Source organism: Chelmon rostratus, chromosome 12 (genome assembly GCF_017976325.1).
Source record: "Chelmon rostratus isolate fCheRos1 chromosome 12, fCheRos1.pri, whole genome shotgun sequence".
Taxonomy (NCBI): Eukaryota; Metazoa; Chordata; class Actinopteri; order Chaetodontiformes; family Chaetodontidae; genus Chelmon; species Chelmon rostratus.
The window spans coordinates 4,104,114-4,123,010 of NC_055669.1; positions in this window are offsets into that span (position 1 = coordinate 4,104,114).

Consider the following 18,897-nt stretch of genomic DNA (forward strand, 5'->3'; position numbering starts at 1 on the left):
TAACATCACTTACCCGCTTCCAGAATCTAATGCAGTGGTCTGTAGGTTGAACATGGAAATGCAAGGTATCTAAACCGAGATAGACCACAAAAAGATGGTGCTCATGTGTTGGGCTGGTGTGTGTCAATTATTGCTGAAGAAGGTGTAGCAACCTGCTAACCTTCCTGAGTCATCGACGCAAGTGGCTGGTAACTGCTAGAGGTCTTAGAGGAAGTGATACAGCAGCCACAAACAAACAACACACATATTAAAGCAACAAGAGCGCGCACAGTTTTAAAAGTAGCATCCACAGACAATGCTATGTTGCTAGGCAAAGCAGTAGTCCTTGATGTAATTGTTTCGTGCTCACCTGTCCAGATGTTTTTCTCTGAGCCTTGTGCACAACAATCTGCTCTTTGTTCAATGTCTTTGCTCGACCATTCTCAGTTCATATAATAACCAGTCTCTCAGTCTGTCCCACTATAACCAAACATTTGGAGCTGATTGAGCTTCTGCACTCACAACTGTGGCATAAATTGTCCAAAAGAGCAGAGAGGCCTCAGTTCACCAGCCAAACCCTATACACACATCAGCAGTTGTGTTGTGCATGGCCCCCGTTAAACAAATTAACAAACTGAACTAAACTGAACACTTAACTACTTAGACATATACAGTTAAAATTATGCTAGTGTAAAATAGCACTTTAGCTTTGATGCATCAGTCTTAACAATATATTCATACTGCACGGTTGCAACCTCGTTTGAAACCTTCGTTGAACTCATACTCTTCTGTCTCTCCCCACTTCTTGTCTGCCTCTTCACCTGTCACTAACCAATAAGGGCAAAAGTTTCCCCAAAATATCTTTAAAAAAGGAAATGTGTGGCTGTGAAACAATCTAGCTAAGAAACTGGCTATTTCACATCAAAGCAGTGCGTCCACTCCAGCCACAAAACATAAGCAACCTTGGAAATGATACGTTTCAGGCCAATTATGTTGCAGAGTTGGAAATGCACACAGAAACAGGTTGACTAATGGAGGCAGCTGTGACAATACAGAGGGCTGCAAGAGTTATTTCCTCTTAGGTAGCTACTGTACTGAGTGTCCCTGAGTATTGAAACGTTGCAATAAAACATGTTCTATCAACCGACTGATATTTCTGTGGGGCTTTAGAGCTGACTGGAGCGAACAGATATTAACTGATTTCCTTTTACTTTGAAGAGAACACAGGTACAAATGGATCTATAATTCGATTTCAGCCATGCACGTCAGAACTTTCAAATCCCTGTCCAGAGTGTAATATCATATTCTAGAGCTGCATGGTAATGCTAAAACACGCTTTGCAACTTTACAAAAAAAAGGGGACAAATAAACAAAACCCCAAATCTGAAAAAAATATGGTGAAAGGGTTGAAAGGAATCTATAAGTGACAACAGCTGTTAAATATTTAAATAAGAGTGTAAAAGGAAATCTAAAACTTTATACTTTTTTTAACCTGCAATCAGTTTGAAAAAAAAATATGTTTTACTTATTCTACTGACTGATTATTTCCTTATGTATTCTTTTACTGAATTGTTCTGATAAACTTTAATTACGTTTTGTCGGTTGCAGGACTCCATCCAAAGCCTCTTCATATGTTTATAATACCAGATGCAGCTCTTGCATTATTTTCTTATCTCTCATATGCTCAGTTTATCTGCTTTATCTGTTTTTTTCTTTTGTAAATCACTTGTTCAGAAACATGCTATGTAAATAGGTGGTATGTTAGTTATCATCTTTTTTTTATTTTTATTGATGTGAATGCTGTGTATTCTTCCCTGCTGAGTTGTTCAGGATGCCACAACATCGCAATCCTGTCACTCTTTAAGGGGACATTTAAGGAGTTTCTGGATGAGGACACAAGATACACTGAATCTTCATCCTGAATAAAACACACCTTAATATGAAGACTAACTTTGACATGTTGAGCTAATCAAACAAAACACCATGCCTATGAACGGTGCATGAGCGTGCCTCATAAGATTTCTCTGCAATTTGCTAGTGTCAAGCATTTTTGAAATGTGATGGTGGCACCGTCCGCAAGCAGCGCTGACGAATCACTTCTGTAGAAGAAGTGAAACAGACCCCTGTATCACCAAATTTACAAAACGCAATTCATGATTTGCTACATAGATGATTTCTCTTTCAGTTATTTTTACACCTTTCACTTATTTAAACAAATGCCACACTTAAACCTGCGCATGAGCACCAACCATTTCTGTAATTCAACTTATTTTGTGGTAACTAGATCTACATTTACATCTACATTTTGGAACAAACTTCTGAGTCCAGCACCAGGCATGCATGATGCTATGCTGCTGGTACTCGTGATCTGTGTGTATGTGACGGTCCTGCTGCTGCTGCTGCAGCTCTCTGCTCTCCCTACCGGCACTCATTTGGTTTGGTTATGTTTTCTTAGGTTACCTGTACGTTTGTCTTCCTTTCTTTAAATGTGCAGACTTTTTCTCTGATGTGTTGCTCACACCTCAGAAGTTTCGTGCTTTCTTTTTATTCAAGTTATGTTTTCAGCCAACCTCCATCCTGTGCTGACAGGTAGCTCCTACAATGTGCAGGGTTTCCTCTGTCTGGTAATTGTGAAGGTTGTCTGCATATAGTGAATATGCAAATGCCTCTGCTAACATCATACCACTACAACTGCTGCACTTGTTAAATAAAGCCTTAGAGACCTTCAAGGAAAGAAACCAGGCTTACTATAGCAGACAGATTGAATGTCTGAGGCTTTTGTTTACACCATTATCTAGCAGAATTACCTCACAAGCCTAGTTGCTGCAGGCGAAATGGACAACTACTCAGCTGTGTCTGTCTGGCATCTGAATGTTAGCAAAATTCTGGATTTAGCCTAATGAGGATGTTGACTGACAAACACAATGAATGATGAATTTGTTTCGTTTGTATAGCAGACTGTGTCAACTTCTGTGTGGAGAATGCCGTACCCACCAGGATTGTACAGTGTTTTTCCAACAACAGACCCAGGATTATTCCTGACATAAAGGCTTTCCTTGACATAAAGAAGAGGGTTTTTAGGTCAGAGAATAAAGAGGAGCTGAAGAGTGTGCAGTGGGAGTTGAGCAGGAGAAGCAGGTAAGACAAAAACAGCTACAGGAGGAAGGTGGAGCATCAGTTGGAGCAGAACAACATCAGTGGAGTCTGGAGGATCTTAAAACCATCTCTCGCTTCAAGGAACCCAACTCCCAACTTCGGGGGACTAGAAGTGATCCCAACTTTCCTTCAACACATGAGAGGAGCACAGAGAACTGACCCAGGGACTTGTGGATCGGTGCCCGATGAACCGCCTCCACATCAATGAAGGGAAAACCAAAGATCTGGTGGTGGACTTCGCAGGTTCAAACTTTCCCCCCACACTGGTGAACATCCAGGGAATGGACATTGAGATGTAAAATCTTACAAGTACCTGAGTGCTCACCTGAATAATAATCGTCACCGATGGAGAGCATGTCCCACCCCATGCAGGACACTCTGACAGCGCAGAGCAGCTCCACCCGCAGCCAATCAATGCTGCTCCCAGTGACCACACACACCCAAACTAACAAATTCACTCAACATCTGTGTATACTAAACTCTGCAATATAAATATTCCCAATGTGCAATAATGAGAATTCCACTTTTTCCTGTTTTACTTATATTGTTTACCTATCATATCTTGCTTGCGTGCTATCCCCTTTGCTGCTGTAACACTGCAAATTCCCCCACTGTGGGATTTATAAATTTTCTTTACAATCACAGCCAAAGAATACCCATTTTCTCATGAATCCAGCCAGGCAGAGCGTCGCAGTAATGTGGTATGATCCTCTGCAATCTGCTTTCCTGTCAAATTTCAATGCAATGTTTCTAAAAGTACAGGACAGCACCACTGATGCTTGAGTGAAGCATTCCTAATCTGTTGGAAATTGGTTGTGTGATGCTAAAATGCTAAGCTAAATAAGTACTTTATTGTTAGAGGCAAACCAATGCAGAAGAAGAAAGAGTTCAGAATTCATGCTTTTAGTCAGCGTCCTGTCTGTGATGATCCACCTCCTATAAGTGGAGATATTGCTTGTAGTCAATATGCTAGATGCTCGTTGTTGAGAGGTCGTCCACGTAGAATTAGTTGGTTTTCATGAAAACCTGGAGATTAGATTGGAGTCCTCTCTTACCATTGCTACACCAGGGCAACTCTGAGGGCAAAGCTGTACCTAAAGGAAGGAAAGAACAGGGAAAGTTGAGACTACATGTAATGATAGTAAAGATAACTTACAAATGAAAAGAACAGAGAAATTAGAAGAGCATTTCTTTTCTTGCCGGATGTGCCCTTTATAAATATGAGGTTGATTATGGAACGACTGGAGCCTCCACCCTGTCACACAAGGGAAGATACGGCACGTATAAGCAGAGGGTTGGCGTTTGTCGTTGTGCAATTTATTTCAATTGTAAAATAAAATATTCTTCCAGCTTCACAGCTGATGTTGTGTCCTCCTGTAGTCCAAATGCATGAAGGTTAAGTAAATGGAAACTCTACATTGTGAGTAAGGTTGAATGTGTGAGCCCTGCGACTGACTGCTGACCTCTTCAGACTGAACCCTCTCTGTTGTCTAGGGAATGCTGGGATAGGCTCCAACCCCCCACAGCCCTGAAGAGGATAATAAGAATATCCCAAAAGATAGGACACATATGTGGATGAACTAAATGTGTTTAAACTGACTACAACAAGCTTTGCCAAGATGAACGCTTGCCTTAGACTTCAAAGAAAGACTGTGTTTGCACACATTCATCTAAGGGCCATTTTTATTTAATGAATTGAAGGAAGGGTGGCTTTCTCACATTGTGCAAGCAGGCTGGATGAATGATTGATCCCGTAGGTAGCATAGCATGAAAGAACCTCACACAGTCCTTTGTGCAAATGTATGTGTGCGTTTCAAAGCACACAAGAAAGTGACACAACTTTGAGTACCAAAACTCATCTGAATTCATGTTGCTGTTGTTTTCATTCAGATTCAGTTCCTGAGAGCACAAATGGTGCCAGACTACTGTGGCAATCACAGAAGATAAAAGAGTCCATCTCCTCCCAATGGTAATGAATAAAATATATGTGTTTCTTTCTTCCTTCTTTATGTAGACATCAATAGCTGTTCTATATGTTTCACCTCAGAGAGGTAGAATGATTCAGAGGAGGTCTTTTTTTCTCACAACTGTCTTCTGAAATGTCCAGACAACCCCGTCGTGGACTTAATCGGCAGTCGTAGCTGACTCAGTACCAGTCATTTCCTGTTGACGTCAGCTCAGCGAGAACAGGATTTGGAGATTGGGGCTGGATTTGTATCTTCTGCCCCACCGCCATCAGCACTATCACAGTGAATGAGACAAAGCAAACCTGACGCCAGCATAGCAATTGTCTCCTATTCAGTAATGTGACAAGTAAAACCTTTTGTATATCAAATCAAGTAAATGAAAGAATGTCAACACAAGAACCGTGGGCTATAATATTACAGCCATATATCATTATTAGGTTCTTTAGAAGTACTACTGAAAACATACTTATGAATATTACGTTCCATCTCTGCCAATAGATCCCATAAACCCTACACACTGAAGCCTTAATGTTAATTAGCGACAGCTGCTATGATGCCCGTGATGACGGTAATTTGAACAGATGAGAAGCTGCTAGCTCAATGCTTTTTAAGCAGAGAGGAAAAACGATTCACCAATGGAACTGAGTTTAGCAAAGATTTTCCAGCTTCATTACAATTCAATCACTTGCGAAGAAGCACCAAAATAATTGTTCACATTTGCACAAATGTATACAAGCAAAATGTTGTAGTAAACGTAACGACCTTTTGTTACTATGCTTTTATTAATCCTTCTAGTTCAGTAGCTTTTCCTATTTTTATAACAATTAAGTTTACGTAGAAATCATGTGTAACATATTTCTTTCACCCAAAGCATACTGAAAACCAGACAGTGTTAAGAAAAAGTTGGATAAAAGGCAATGACTCAGCAAATCTGCAGTTATTTCTACGTGTAATTTCAAGTCAATCTAGGGTTATTATATTTTTGCCACACACATCCAACCACAACAATAAATTTGAATTTCGACACATTTCACAAGTTTTATTTTTGCATCTTGACTAAGCATCTCCTCATCTTCCGACTCGCCTCTACTGCTGCCCGGGAGCAACAGCAAGCTTGGAGATTGATTCCACACATTCTTCATCCAAACAGCCCCCAATGTTCCCCGCAGCAAAAAGCAGTCAGCAGGCAGTAGCCAGAATACCCTGACAAGACAGATCATCAGAAGAAACTTCAGAAGGCAACTTCCTCCAGCTGACAGCACTCTTGCCCCAGGAGGCCGCACCCTGAGAAAAGCCAGCTGCACTCAGTCACTGTTACTTCTGTCTGTTACAGAATCTCACTCGTGTTGCATTTAAGGGATGTATTGGCAGAAATGCAACATAATATTCAGTTACAGTTTCATCAGTTTATAATCATCTGAAAATATGAATTGTTACTTTAGAATGACTTTTTTATATCTACAGAGAGTGCAGGTCCTTCTGCATGGAGTGCCCCGTGCTGCAGGGCCATGTTTCTACAGTAGCCCAGAATGGACAAACCAAACACTGTCTGTAGAGAGCACCACAGGGGAGGGACGAGGGGCATTCAGTTGGTTGAAACCAGTACTAGATGCCTCTAAATCCTACACACACTGGACCTTTAATGTGTAGTCACTAATAAAATCCTGTTGAACAGCTGCATTTACTGAACTTAGTTCAAAACAATCCACCACATGGATACAGATACAACTACTGTGCATTACAATTCATACTCATAGTAGTTCAGCTCCTGTTATGCTGTTGCTCCAAGCATTGACGGACGCCTGTTGTGTTTTCCGAAAAGTATGTTTTACAAAGATGTGTTCTTATATGATCACTGTCACATAGTGTGTGTTTAATCTATAGAAGCCATGGGTGGGTAGAGGACAGCAACTAGACTGGAAGAGCTGGAGCTGGAGCCAGTCGGAACTGTAGAAACATGGCCCAATGAAATATGTAGATTTTCATCTGCAATGACTCCTAATGACTTTGCTGGTCCTCCAGTGCCACGATGAAGCTTACATTTGTGCTTTCAAGAGCAACATCTACTGGATTGGTTTCCATGAAAATTTGTTGCAAGGATTCATGTTCCCCCTCAGCATGAATTGTAATCATTTTGGAAAACACTTAACTTCTCATGTAGCACTATAATCATGTCAGAATGTTTATCTGTCCAATAGTTTGATTTGTGGTCAAACACCTGCAAAAATAATGACATTCGCATCAGCCTCAGCTGTACTTTGTGTTTAATGTTAATTAGCAAATGTCAGCATGCTAACGTGCTAAACAGAAGCTGCTTGCTTGCAGGGGCTCATAGGTGTGCCCGTGCTGCACTGAAGCAGACAGTGGGACTGCAATATACAGAGGCCTTGTTTGATTGATCTGCCTCTTCTCTCCGCTGACTTAGATCTGTAGGATTATGAATTCAAAGTTTTTTCTCCAAAGGGTACATCCATATGGTCTTGATCTTAGACAGTTTAATCAATATCTGCGAGCACACACAAGTCTCTCCCAAAGACAGAAACTAGAGAGCCACAAATCTCTTGGTAACAACACCAGTAAACAAACCCTGGAGCTGCGTCATTGGCAATTAATGGCGGACAGACTTCGTGGATCAAATGGAGCCTGTTTTGTACTAATGCGTATGGAGAAAGTTGTGTACATGCACATAATTTGATCAAGCCACAAAGATCAAGCAGCAATGACATGCTGCATTGCAGTATGTGATCGGCACACTCTTACAGCTTGTTCCTAAGTAAGATGTGGGCAGGTACATTTGTGCTTGCTTCTTCAAGTGCTCTAAACTCACTGTAGAACCACCTTCATCATCTTGGCTGTGTCAGACGTAAACCATATTAAAGGAATGAACCTTTGTCCCATGCTGAGCTCTCACCTTGAAATTGATTGCGGAGAACACTTAGAATATCAAATTGAAGCTTTGCCTTGGAGAATACATTAGAAGTGCATACCTGCTGTGTTTTTGTTCCCCGGCCATTCTAAGTATTTGGACATTAAAAAGTCACATCACAATAAGGGCTATTACTGAAGTGTTTCTCTTCTGCCTTCAGGCTATTAATGGCTGATCAAAGACAATACATGCAGGGCTACACACACACACACACACACACACACACACACACACACACACACACACACACACACAAAGGCCCACAGACAAATGGGTACTAATTCATTTGTGCTTGCACTGGCTCTTAAAATGCATGTTCAAAACAAAACTGCAAAGTATAGTCCAAAAAAATGAAGCTACATATCTTCGTTTTTCCTCTTCTGACTCAGCCAGCTCTGAGCCAGTTGTTCACTCCTTTAGCTGAACCAATCAGATTTTGCCACAACCTCTGTGAGCCAATTATCTTGTTGCTGTCAGACTTTAAAGCTGTTATTTCATCTGGTGCTGTCACCTGTCATTTCTCTCCGCCTCTCCCTCTCCTCCTTACTCCACGAATGTGTGTTACCACTTGTCATTCTCTCTCTAGTTTCTTGTCTTTCTCCTCTCTCCACCTGTCTCTTTCTGCAGGTATTGCGTCATCCAGAGCTGTAATAATAATAATAATAGTAATTAATTTTATTTCTATAGCACCTCTCATCGAGTTTTGATCAGTGATTCAAAGCCACCTGCCGCTCCCATTTTCCTTCTCAACACTCAACACGTAACCATACAACCATAACATGTTGTTATTATTAGTAATCACTTTACATCAACTTGCATTGTGCTGCTGTATGTTCTCTTACCTCCAGCTCTCTCTCTCTCTCTCTATGCAGGAAGTCAAATGGATTCTCAGTGGTCATCTGCCGCTGTTTTGGACAAAACCCTAGGGACAGTCATGGTGCTCAGTTTGATAGACTGCAGAAGATGTTGTTCTGTTGGCTTCATCAGACCATGACTTCCAGTGCACATGGTTTACAGCTGAGTGGGAAACGGCAGGGAGGACCATCAGTACCTCCGAGCCTGAGGCCATGGTACCAAAAATCAGTGGATCGTACCTTCTGGGTTGGGATTCACTGTCCCAAGCGAAGGAGTTCAAGGATCTTGGTGTGGTGTGTGCAGTAATGTAGTTTACCACATGCACTAAACCAAACTATCTTGTGAACGTTGTCTTGCAGTCAATCTATTCTCTAACCCTCACCTACGGTCAAGAGCTTTGGGCAATTACTGAATGAACAAGTTCACAGATACAAGCTGAGGGAGGAAACCAAAGGGCCACCTCAGCCCCTCCAGAGAAGTGGCGAAAAAATAGATGGATGGACAGATGGCTTGCAGTTAATTTATTAAACCAAATCTTCTCACTTTCACAGCATTGGCATATTTAGTCTTGCAATGTAAATTGTAAAGAATAAATAATTAACTTAGTAAAAAATCCTTCCACTAGTGTAGCAAACAAATGTTGCATGTGACAGGAAGTGTGAGAAGACATTTCAACTTGACTTCACTGACTGTGAAAATCAGTGAATCATTTTAGACACACAACCTGAAATTTTGCATTATTATCATAAATGTATATTTAGCAATATATTCCCTACTACCATATTGTGTTATTTAGTGAGGATCACATTGAATGTTGATGTTTTTTCAACAGTGACGTGAAATAGGTTTGGATGCTCCATTCACAAAACCTAGTTTTTTGAAGTGGGTTTGTGTTTGAGTCTGTTCTGGAAACCTGTTGACACGATGCTGGCCCTGTAAGTGTAACCTTACACTCAGTGTGCTGTGAATGTGAGAAAAGATAGTAAGAAGTAACAGGCTAATTATGTGATTTCCTGTTAGCAATGTTTTGCATGACCAAATGGCAAAAACAAGTGAAAGAGGACATTTTATTCAGCAGGTTTCAACAAGACCAGACGATGTATCGTTTCCATGGCAATGACTCCTTTCTTCAGTATTTCTGTCAGCTTTCTGTAGCGCAGCTCCATGCTGCCTTCAGGAAAACAGGATGTCAGAATAGCATTTATACACTGAACTGTGTCATCTCGGGAAAATGGGTGTTCTCTTTCTTGGAGCACACTGGCTTCAAGTCAATTGTGGTGTAGAGTTGCACGCAGCAAATGATTGGCCGAGTTTTCACCCAGTTGATTCCCTCCGACGCTATGCACGCTGCAGCAGTGTGCTTTCAATCATTGTCCTGGAAGAAGCGATGATCCAACCCAGACTGACTGATGGATGGTGCTGCCACTACTTTGATGTCAGCATTCTCATAATATTGTCTTTCCATGATTCCCTCAAAGATGACCACGCACAATGTCATGAGATAATTTCCCACTCATGGAGCTTTGGATGTTTGAGCTGTGGTTTTTGTACCTTTCTGTGGAGGCTACGCCTGGCATAGTGCTCCAGAGCTCCAGTGTTGTTTCTGTAAACAGAAAACCATGCCTTGCCTCCCCAGACTCAATCCACTGAGGAGCCGGCTGTGACCAAATTTCCACCCAGGGGTTCTGCAGATATGGCATTCACTAGTGAGGCTCAGTGGAACACCTGAGTCTGCCCGTTTAAACAATAGCCTAACCACAGTGGGCTCCTTGGTGGCCCAGGGAGAAAAGCCTCAGTCCTTACAAACTTTTAGTGATGTGATGAGTTAGGGGACACTTTCTAAACTTTTTTGAAACGCTGCCTACAACAAATTCCAAATGGGCAGCTCCAGTATCTTATGACATTCTTTGTGTCCTGGTGTGTTGCAGCACCACTGTAGAAAAGACTGTCTGACACTTTTTGAAAGAAATACTGTGTTTATTTTGCAACCAAAAGACATGTTTTACTCTGTCCTTTACAACTGACTTCACCATTTACACTACTACTACTGCATGAAGAACCATGAACACCACTTTGGAAATAAGAAGGAAGAAAGAAGCACATTCAATGGAGAGGCAAAGTGAAATGGTCATGATTTTATATGTAGTAATAACACAGTTTGCTTCACGCAAACAAGCTGCACATTGTAAATTTCATTGTATATATTGTTTATTGCCTCATCATTCTTTGTATATATTGTTTATTGCACTAATTACCTTCTTGTTCAGCCTTGTCTCTTTTGTCCTCGTTGGGGTGCATGTCTTTATTTCTATGCAATGTTCGAGTGCAGAGTTTAATCTGGAGTCACAGTCCTTGTATCCGCACACATTCTTGGCCAATAAAGCCGATTCTGACACTTTCTGACTGGCAGACATTTTTTTGAAGAAAGAACGCAGCAGAGTGTTTCAAGCAGCAATGGAAAAATACCTTTTACTCTGGAGACCCAGTTCAAATTCCATCAGTTCCTGGTAGCAGTACTTTCAAGATCCACAATGTTTCTGAGCCAGTCAGGGGCCATGTTGTAGCTGCACTAGCACCTACTACTGGTTGGTCAAGACACATGCAGAGAGGTAAGTCCAATCCCTTCAATTCATGTAGTGTGTCATTTATTTTTCACATCATTCCACAGCAGTCTATATTATTTACTGTACTTAATTCTGTGTCTGTCTCCTGTTCTCTACCTGTTTCTCTCCCACTCACTATTTCCCTGTTTCTATTCTGCTTCTCAATGGGATCTGTGAGCCTCTTCTTCTACTGCCCCAAAATATTCTTTTTTGTCTTCGTCTTATTCTTTTTCTCTTTTTTTCAGAGTTTCGGGACACTCGAAACATAATTTGAGGCAAAATTAAGTTTCCAGTCGTGTTTCAAAGACACAAAAGCAGACAATGTCAACTTTGTGTTTTGGCACTGAAACGTAGCACTCACAATTTCAAGCTGTCAGTATCTGCAGGAAACAGGTGCCATTGTACTAAGAAACAACCCTCAAAGCAGCGAGAGTAAGAATTCACATTGAATTCATGTGGTGTGAAACAGAGAAGGCTCTTCTTGTAGTGATTTAGGCAGAGAAAATAATTGCAGGCTGTGTGGCGTTAGATTTGCACCTTAATGAGTAAAACTTCAAACCCTGTCAGGCTTTAACATCAGAAAATTTCTGAAAATAAAGTTGTTGTTTTTTTACAAGGCTACCCTGTGAAGTTTAGTAGTCAACAAAATGTTGTTTACCTCCTGGGCTTCTCAACAAAATGCACGTATGCATGTTAATCCATTTTCTTTCTCATAAAGTCTGAGCAAAACCAATATTCTGAATATTTTGAAACTTGCATTATTTACAGCCACGCTTGCTTGCTAACATTCTTTTTTCCCTACATTTGCAGGCTCAGTCTTTAGCCTCCTTTCTGCCATCATCTACAGAAGTAGGCTGTCACACATCATCTTCAGCCGGGGTAGTTTCATGACCACAGAGACCTTTGAATGCTGTCAGGGTTTTTGTTGTTTGTGCACAAATGATATTAACTCACAAGATAAAAATGACTGGCAGTGCCAGGGGTATATTCAATGACGGCTTCATTCTTATTATGGTTATTATTATTGTCCGGTGTGTCTAAAATTCTCACTTTCTAATGTCAGATGATTTCTTTGATTCCTTTGCTTATTCGCCATAAGCAGAGATGGAAAATAAACAACGGTTAAGTTTAGGCAACTAACACAGCAAGGAAACTTTTGTGGTTGCCACTAAAATATAAGCACAAAAGTTAATTGGTTAATAGGTTTGTGACTGGACATAAACCCTGACCTCCTGCATAAAGGCCTGAAGCACAGCATGCCCATTCACACCACCAAACCTTTACATTCTGCCTGCTGCATCAGGGGAACGCTTCCCGCATTGGCTCTGAACATTTGCAGTGGCTGTGAATCATGAAGTGCAGATTAGTCCAACATGGACATAACTGCTAGAATAATGTGCTGATAGGTTACATAGTTGTAGCTTAGGGTAATTTTAAGTGTATGAGCGAGACTTGAATACTGTAAGTGTATGACGTTACAGTAATAAATGTGGTTAAGAGTGATAAAGTGTGGTGGGTTTATTCCATGACACTAAAAAGCAGACACTCACTCAAAAAGAAGTGAGTAACTGTGATTAAGTAGGTAAATTCATTATATAGCACTTACAAGAGCAGTGTCACACTGTTTCACAGAGGAATAAGGCAACAGACATAAAACACAGACAAAGACAAAGAATAATAACACCACAAAATATAAATACAAAACATTCAGTCTTGAGCTGCTTTTTAAAGGTATTCAAAGCGTCCACAGAACTTCCAAGTCCAACAGGACGAAGTGTGGGAACAAACAACAAACCGTGATCAGAGGAGCTCAGAGACCTGCTGGTGGGAGGCTGCAGTAGATGTCTAATGTAGGCAGGTACCTCAGCATGCTGAGCTCTAGAAGTGGTCATGAGAACTTGAATTAGATTCTGAATTTGATGAGGAGCCAGTGAAAAGAAATCAAGGGTCAACTGTCTGAGGATACATTTTAGAGGACCCGGACAAAAGCTCAGCAGCAGCATTCTGGACCACTTGACAACAGTCCAGGGATGCTTTGCTGATACCAGTGAAAAGGGATTTACAGTAATAGAGACTGGATGGGATTAAAACATGAACTATCATCATCTCAGCTAAAAACTGGAGTCAGAGTCTGGTCTACAGTGACACATAGATTTCATAAAGGAGGATTTAACAGAAGCAGAAAGAGAACAGAACTCAATTAAATTAGGGACCAGACTGGGTGGAGCATAAATTACAACTGGATGTTTAAATAAGTATAGTAGAAAATCACCTCTATTGCATCGATAGGAAATACATTTAAAATGTTTATTATCTGTCTGAGGGGAAACATCCACAAGCAAACTGAATGGGACCAAGGACAGAACCTTGGGGCACACACAATACATAGTTTCAGATGAAGAGGCCCAGTTACCTACATCAGCTGAGAAACCCCGGAGGGGAACCACTGCCGGGCTGACCCAGAGACACCCACCCACTGCCTCAGTCTGTTAATGAGGATGCTGTGGCCTGCAGTGTCAAACCCTGCACTGGGATCCAACAGGACCAAAACTGAGCCCTCTCCTGTGTCACAGTCCCCTTTAAAGCTCCCTCCTTGCAGCCTGCAGCCCCAGCCTGCTATTTTTCCTGGTCCAGATCTGCCAATGTGTGCCAGCTATAACCCTCCGGTCCGCTGTGGGTCAGGGAGGAGGTCACTTGGGGAGTGCTTCTCCACTTTTGGACAGTAATCCAGTGGACACGATGAAGAGATTGATGGGGAGAGTGAGAATAATGACATACAGAGGGAGGAGAGAGCAAGAGATGGACTTGGGGTGTGTGTGTCAGCTTGTGTGTGTGTGTGTGCTATATGACTTTTATACATATATTATTTAGTCAACTGTGATAATAACACATTGGAAATATCAGTTTAAAATAGAGGAATCAACTCCTTTGGTTGATGATATACCTGCTTGAGAGTGAGTGAATATACTGTACACAGTAACAGTCAACCTTCTCCTCTAACAGCCACCAGAAATCGCAGCAGGTATAGATGTCCCTCTGCTTTCCCACCAGGAAACAGTGATTGTGTGTGTGGGTTTGTGAGCTGAGAGGAAACCCACTGCATCATGCGCCACAGAAACCACTGACAGACTCGCTGTACTGTATAGTTTTATGTCTTTATCTCTCCCCTCTCTCTGTCTTTGACCTTTTATTTCCTTGGCAGAGGTATTTTCCTCTTCCTGTCACCACTCTTTACTTGGGAAATACTGATATATGAATATGTGCTGTAGGTATTTGGGTAAACAAGCTTTGAATGGCTTCAGAGAAGCAATGAATTTTGAAGCAGGCTTCAAAGGGTGAAGTTTGGGATTTTTTTAAGACAGCCGTCAGTTTGTGACAAAGCGTTTTCTGAGGACGTCCAAAGATTTAGCGTTTAACTTCTGCAGGATATTGACAGCTGTCTCTGCCAGCACTTGTCTTCAGTGCCCAAAGAAACCAAAGGAAGTCTTTCAGAAGTACACGAAAGCCATTCCACTTATTTCCATAAGCTGCAGCAAGAAGAGGAATGACTCGTTTAATAGCACTCCAGGAAGTTGTCTTTGACAATGAAAACCGTGACTGTTAAAAAGGTGACAACAAACTGTAATAATACATGTGGGTATTTATACCAGGAAATATTTAATTTGCACATTGTTTTGGTTCTTTGAGAGTGTTTTTGCAGGAGAGAGCCAAGATAGAGAGATAGAGATCTTGTTGAAACCAGCACAGTTACTGTAAACTTACACACCTTAACCCTAACCTTGACCTAAACCTAACCTTACCCTTACCTTAACCCTGTGATTTAAGGGTTTACGTTGTGGAGACTTGTGGTTTGCCCCCATAATGAAGGCGAGTCCCCACAATGTGACTGTTTAACAGAATGGAGAGTATTACTGCATGTGAAACTTGACTCCACAGGCAAGTGCACGATTCCTTCATGTGAATTTTAAACAAGTCATTTGAATTCTCAAGGAGAATAGTGCTTAAAAGGCATTGTCCATAAACCCCAAAGCGGCTAACAACGTGAATTAAAGGGAAGAGTGAAGGTTCATTAACGGTGCAAGAACTGATTTATTTGCTAATCAATTTTAAAAGGGGGCTATGACATCAGTAAGGGTCATCTGGAAAATAAAAACAGGCTCAGGCAAATATAGGAGAGATCCGGTGGCAAACAGGCACCACACTGAAGAGTTTGACAAGCAGCAGCGTGATGGGAGAGCTTGAAGTCTGTAAAAAGCAGTGAACTGTGTCAGGCGCAGTGAGGGGGGTCAGAGTCAGAGAACAAGCACATAAAGGTCACATCAAGGATCGTTTTCCCACCTCACATCTCTGAGTTGTCAGCATATAAAAAAGAAATTTAGCTCACATTTCTCTTTCAGGCTTCTTTTAGTCTCTTTTCCCCTGAACTTTTTACTGCCCGACCCTGACTTTAAACTTTAAACAGTAACCTTACACCATCAAGGGAACATCAACTAAAACAGAGGAACTGTTATTCTTACACGAAGAACCAAATTTGAAAGCAAAAATCTGTTTTGCAGCTTTAATGTCTGGGTTCATTTCAATGACAGTTTGGATGATTTGGACCTAGTTTGATTTCACTGAACCTTGAACATGGGTTTGCTGGACTCTTATTTATACTGTAGGTGTATTGAAGTGTTACTGATGGACGTTAATGGACTTTTAGGTATAAAACATACCCCCTTCTTAGATACACATGTTGAGTTTTACGATTAATTTAGTCCAAATTACTTCACATCTGGACACAATCGATCAAATTTCTCCTAACACACTGATTCAACCAACTCTGCACCAATCTGAAAATCCTTAAAGATCTTTGCGAATGACAGAAATATAACGACGCTGAGCTGATCATATAGATGATAAGTCAAATAAAGACACTGAAAAATATTGCATCCAAGTGTCTAAAATGTCCCAGATGCACATTTTATCGGTGGCTGTCATCACTCGAGCCTTGTATATTTTGTTTAAACACTTTAATGGTGTAGCTTTGATTTAATTCTTGCGCTAAAGAGATTTGACAGCCTCCACAATAATGATACATTCAAGCCAATCTCATAAAACTGCAAGCTTAATTGCATCGAGCCTGTTAATGAATTCACATAATTCTCTTCTGATTGTTTTTTCCCTACATGATACATACTTACAGTGTACACTTAAGGCCTGTATTAAAACTTTGGAATCAATTTAGATGTTTTTTTTACGGCTGTATAGCTGCAATAAGACGATATAACTGGCTCTCTACTGTTCTGGATTGTTTCATATAGTGCTTTCATCCATAGGAGCGTCAGCGTGAGTCTGTCGGTGTTCGACCACAACACTTCACCTGAGCAGCAGTCCGTCAGAGCTGTGTGGACCACCTGCAAAATGTCAGTGAAACTAGACAGCTAGTGTTGTGAATGAGCGCAGTGGAGCATTTCTACAGCTGTCAGTCCAACAAACATCTGCTTTTGTAGCTGGTAACAGTGAACTGGACTTTCATTGTAATTGTAAATCATTATTTATCATTATGTCTTTTGTTAAAGTTACTACCTCTAGTCAAGCTGAGAACACAGCTGCACACATTTTATCTGTATCTCAGTCATGAGTCCTGTCTATGATGTTTGCATGGAAGTATTGATATGAGCAAATAAATTGTGGGGCCACAAAATAAGTGGCAGCCCTTCAGTTCATTTTCTGTCAAGTATGTTTGACAAAACAGAACTTTTCTACTAAATCTCTTGATAATTACTCCTATATCAAAAATGTATTTGAGCCTTGAATTGACCTTAATGTCAACCAACAAGATTTTGGCCATATAAGCCTCAGAAAATGCTAACACTTCCCAGATGATGGTATTTGAACTGACAGAGCAATCGGCCTGAAGCAGCCAATCGTGGAAGGTGTTGGCGGCTCCTGGCGCCCTCATCGCACTCCTTCCTTGTGGGCTGCTGTCAATCACAGCACAGTTTACCGCTTGCCTGTTGGTTGGTTGTTGGTACTTACACAGACCAGTGCGCAAGCTAAATCTGTGCTCCGTCCTCTTTGTAGGAATGAAATGAGCAGCAGTAATTTTTTTTAAATTTACATTGTAATGTGACAGTTTTCAGATGTTTACCGTGCTGTGATTTTACACACTTACAGGTCACAGCTTTTTGTATTTTTTTGTTAAAAAAAGACAGAGGAGGAGGGGGGGACTTGCAACAGATGTTCCTGGCTGGAGTTAAACCAGTGTTGCTCTGGTTATATGGTCTGTGTCTAACCGCTCAGCTATCAGGATGCCCCACAGTTCATTTATTTAAACGTGGCCCCGCCTGCAGCCTGCCAGCCCATCATTACATGTCCCATTTAGCTCCTCGGAAGGAATTAACCACATTTGTTAAAAAATGAAAAGAGGATTGTTGAGCCTGGACAAGCAGCTGCTGCCCCCCTTTGGAACGTCAGTCTTTACCCTGCTCTGAAGTCCTTCGAGTCTTGTTGTGTTGTTGAGTGCAAATAAAATGTGTTTCTCTTTCAGTTACCTCATGCAGCGCTGCAAGTAATAATGTGTACAAGTCATTTCAGAAAAAAGATGCTACAGTAGCTGAGTCAAACCTAAACCTAGCCTGGTTTAACACTTTTTAAATCTCTGATTTGTCCAGGGATTTAAATGATCTGGTGTTTTACCCAATATGGCTGTTTTTCCTGTTTGCAAATCAGAGCTGTGAAGGAGAAATAAAAACAAACAGTTTTCAGCAATATGTCGGCCATTTTCCTGGTACCTGGTAGCTCCCTGGTAGCTAGTCCCGACCTCACCTGTGTGCTGTCATTGGCTGGGGGCTACGCACCCACTGGCCAAAGGCTGCAGCGGATTACTTTTCTATGACTCTGCACATTGTTTTTAGGAAAATCCTGAATAGTATACCTATTAATAATTAAAATTACTTTAATGTGAAAGATGTTAACTGCTCCTGGCAACCGCTACCACAGCTCCCGTGTCAGGCGAAAATGTCATCAGTGGGATGGATATGTTAATTATTATACTGACTAATTAGGGCAAAACATTACAACCTAGCGGGAACAGAAAAACAACAAAACAGCAGTCTGAATATCAGCCTGCAGCGTATTTGAATTTGGCCACTGAGTGTTTTGTCCTTAGAGCCCACCTCACTGCACACACACACACACACACACACACACACACCATGCCCATTCTTGTAAAAAGGCAGTTGCAGTACAAAGAGCCCTATGAAACATCAAGTGCTGACTTCCACACTAGTTCAGGGGTTACATTGCTGACCTTGGAGGAGCTCTCGGCTGCTTTCTTTGCTTTCTGAAAATCACTCACACACTGCTCTTTTCTCCTCCCCTCTGCTGTCTCCTCACTCCTCGAATCACAACGCCCAGCCCTGATTGT